Source organism: Cebus imitator, unplaced genomic scaffold, assembly GCF_001604975.1.
Source record: "Cebus imitator isolate Cc_AM_T3 unplaced genomic scaffold, Cebus_imitator-1.0 Scaffold234, whole genome shotgun sequence".
Classification (NCBI taxonomy): Eukaryota; Metazoa; Chordata; class Mammalia; order Primates; family Cebidae; genus Cebus; species Cebus imitator.
In genome coordinates this window covers 773,401-777,753 of record NW_016107549.1, presented here as the reverse complement: position 1 = coordinate 777,753, position 4,353 = coordinate 773,401, and positions in this window count along the sequence as shown.

Below are 4,353 nucleotides of genomic sequence, written 5' to 3'. Positions count from 1 at the left end.
ATGTCTTGCAGTCCTATGTTCCGGTGAGCAGGACAGTGAGCCCACAAGTCTCCATGAGCCACATGGCCTGGCCTGCCCCACCCCACCCCACCCTGCCGCCCTTAGCAGCCCTATGCCCAGGGGACAGCTGGGCTTCTTTCTGCGCCTCTAGCCATGAGCCCGAGACCCGGGAAAGAGTCTTTTCTCATTTAACCCCTGGTGTCTCTCTCACTCCTCCTGGTCAGTCCTCAGCCCTGGGGACACAACCAGGGTCAAGCTGGACATGAGTAGGTCAGATGCCACTTCATGGCACCAAGGTGCCGATTAAACCGGAATTCATTCAGAAAACACGTGGTACGACCCGGATAAAGAGTGCCAACTGTAAGGGACTCAAGACAGCCAGCATTTAGGTAGCGCTGCCTATGAGCCAGGCTACACTCGCCCAGACAAGTGCAGTGGCACGATCATAGCTCACTGCAGCCTCCATCTCCCAGGCTCAAGCCATCCTCCCACCTTAGCCTCCCGAGTAGTTGGAACTACAGGCATGCACCACCACGCCCAGCTATTTATTACTTTTTGTAGAGATGGGTCTTGGCTGTGTTACCTGAGCTGGTCTCAAACTCCTGGGCTCCTGCGATCCTCCTGCCTCAGCCTCCCAGAGTGCTGGGATTACAGGTGTGAGCCACCAGTTCCAGTGCTTTATACATGTCACCTAGCAGGGTGCCCCATTCAGGTCCTGCAGAACATTCCAGAGTGGAATTGAGGCTGTAGCTGCCAGAGTCACGATCCATGCTCTCAGCTGGCCCTCTGCTACCTGTCAGTCACAAGACCAGAATTCACTTCTGTCCTGGGGTTACCCCACCTCCAAATTGTTCGGGTCGGCAAGGCCAGACAGTGCCTGTGGAATATTCTGGGATCTCTGGCCTGATGACTTTCCTTTTCTTCCTTCACTGGAGCCAGGTCAAGGTCACAGCACAGGGAACAGATAGGCTGCAGTCAGGGTAATACTGAATTGCTGTCTTTGGGGAGTGGTACCGGTATACAGTCAGCTTCTACCCTGAGACGGGGCGGGGTGACTGGTTCCCTAGAGGCCCATCCTCTCATGGCCACCTCACCTACCAAGGAGACAGAGGTGCTGGGTCACCAGCAGCTGCCCCCAGACCTCATCCCAAGTGTTTTCTGGGTTCTACACAGTGACAGTCAAGACTGCCAATTTTTTTTTAAAGATAGTCTTGCTCTGCAGCCCAGGCTGGAGTGCAGTGGCACGATCTTGGCTCACTGCAACCTCTGCCTCCTGAGCTCAAGCGATCCTCCCACCTCAGCCTCCCAAGTAGCTGGGATTATTGGCATGCGGCACCACGCCCGGGTAATTTTTGTGTTCTTAGTACACACAGGGTTTCACCATGTTGGCCAGACTGGTCTCAAACTCCTGACTTCAGGGATCCACCCACCTCTGCCTCCCAAAGTGCTGGGATCATGGGCTACTTTTATTTTAAAAGAGGGAAAAACAGTTCAGTGGTTCTTCAGTAAGTTCATTGTGGAGTTACCATATGGCCCAGCAATTCTGCTTCTAGGTATATGGAAGAATGGAAGACAGGTGTTCATTCGTAGATTTGCATAGCCATGTAAATAGCAGCACTGCTCACAATAGCTAAAAGGCAGGCACAGCCATTTGTCCATCCACGGACGAAGGGATAACTGGGGTCTATCCTTCAGTAGAATATTCACCCTTAAGGAGGAAGGCCAAGTGCAGTGGCACACACCTGTCATCTCAACTACTTAGGAGGCTGAGGCAGGAGGATCACTTGAGCCTGGTCGTTCAGGGCTGCAGTGAGCTAGGATCTCATCATTGCACTCTGGCCTGGGTGACACACTCAGAAAAAGGAATGAAGCAGGCCCATCTCTTTGGCTCATGCCTGTAATCCCAGCACTTTGGGAGGCCAAGGCAGGCGGATCACGAGGTCAAGGGTTTGAGACTAGCCTGGACAACACGGTGAAACCCTGTTATCTACTAAAAATAGAAAAATTAGCTGGGCATGGTGGCATGCGCCTGTAGTGTCAGCTACTTGGGAGGCTGAGGCAAGAGAATCACTTGAACCCGAAAGGCGGAGGTTGCACTGAGCCGAGATGGTGCCATTGCACTCCAGCCTGGGCTGCAGAGCCAGACTCTGTCTCCAAAAAAAAAAAGGGGAATGAAGCACTGGTCCAAAAATGAGACTGAAACTACAAAATAATAAACTGTGAACGAAGCCACGCAAAAGGCTACATCTTGAATCATCCCACTTACGTGAAATGTCCCAAACAGAGGCAAATCCATGCGGGGAGAGAGCAGATGAGTGATCGCCAGGGGCTGAGGGAGCGGGAATGGGGAGTGACTGCTCATAGGAACGGGGTTTCTTTGCAGGGGCAGTGGGGAATGAAAATGTTAGAACTGATTGGACATCATTTTGATTATACTGAATTGTACATGTTAAAATGGTGAATTAGGCCGGACATGGTGGCTCATGCCTATAATCCCAGCACTTTGGGGGGCCAAGGCCCGTGGATCACTTGAGGCAAGGAGTTCAAGATCAGCATGGCCAATATGGCAAAACCCCATCTCTACTAAAAATCAGCCGGGTGTGGTCATGGGCGCTTGTAATCCCAGCTACTCAGGAGCCTAAGGCAGGAGAATCACTTGAACCCGGGAGGTGGGGATTGCAGTGACCCAAGATGGTGCCACTACACTCCAGCCTGGGCAACAAAGTGAGACTCGGTCTCAAAAAATAATAATAAAATAAAATTGTGAATTTTAACACCCCCCCACCCCCACCCAAACATGCCGAGAGAAATTTCACAAAGTCCTTAGCATCTTGAAAAATCAGGAACTTGGCCGGGCGTGGTGGCTCACGCCTGTAATCCAAGCACTTTGGACGCCAAGGCGGGTGGATCACCTGAGGTCAGGAGTTCAAGACCAGCCTGACCAACATGGTGAAACCTCATCTTTAAAAAAAAAAAAGAAAGAAAAATCAGGAACTGGGGCAGTGGAAGCCGCATCGGATGGAAAGACTGAGTAGTCTGGCGTTTCCCAAGCTGCCAGGAAGGTCCCACCCTCATGGTTTCTGGGGAGCAGGGAGGGGCTAGAGGATGAATGAGGCCCAGACCCCAGACTGAGGGATAAGGGTAGCCCTTCCCTTCATGGCCATTCCCCAGCTTCTCTGGCCATCTGCCCACCTCAGGCAGTCATTGACTTCTGCCCTTGGTTTTGTTTTACTATTTTTGGGTGTTTTTGAGATAGAGTCTCGCTCTGTCACCCAGGCTGAAGCACAGTGGTGCCATCTCGGCTTACTGCAACCTCCACCTCCCTGTCCCGGTTTAAGCAATTCTCCTGCCGCAGCCCCCCGAATAGCTGAGATTACAGGCATGCACCACCATGCCCAGTTAATTTTTGTATTTTTAGTAGAGGTGGGGTTTCACCATGTTGGCCAGGCTGGTCTTGAACTCCTGACCTCATAATTCGCCCACCTCGGCCTCCCAAAGTGTTGGGATTACAGGCCTAAGCCACCTTGCCCAGGCTTCTTTTTTTTTTTTTTTTTTTTTAAACAGAGTTTAACTCTTGCCCAGGCTGGAACGCAGTCTCGACTTGCTGCAACCCCTGCCTCCTGGGTTCAAGAATTCTCCTGCCTTAGCCTCCCCAGTAGCTGGGATTACAGGCGATCACCACGACGCCCAGCTAATATTTGTATTTTTAGTAGACACCAGCCTTCGCCATGTTGGCCACGCTGGTCTTGAACTCCTGACCTCAGGTGATCCACCCGCCTTGGCCTCCCAAAGTGCTGGGATCACAGGTGTGAGCCACTGCACCCGACCTCCTCTGTTTCTGCTTTGCTCCTCAAGGGCCCAGTGTCTGTTCAGGGCTGTGTCTCAGTAGGCACTCGATGAGCAGGTGTTTATTGAATGAAAGAATGGTTCCTTCTTTCTACAAGGAAAACCCTGTGTTTCATGAATGAGCTGCGAATATTCAATGGTTCATTCAGTGCCTTAGCTATAAACAACACACCCTTCCTGAACACCTGATTCATATCACTGTCTTTGAACTACTTTACAACTCTGTAAGTTGTGAGAGCTGCTAGCAATACAAAGTAGGTCTTATCTACAGACATGCCAATGTCATATCCTGTCCAGCGGAGAGGTTCACTTTCAGTGGACAACCGTCACTCCCAGGCGGAAAACCCAAACTGCCTTCATTCACACCTTGGCTCAAATACCCTGATTTGTAAAGTGTCTTTTTCAAGGTCCGGCACCCCAGCTCATACCTGCAATCCTAGCACTTCACGTGCGGTTTGTGTGAGGTTTTTTTGTTGTTGTTGTTTTGTTTTTTTTTTTTTTTTGAGA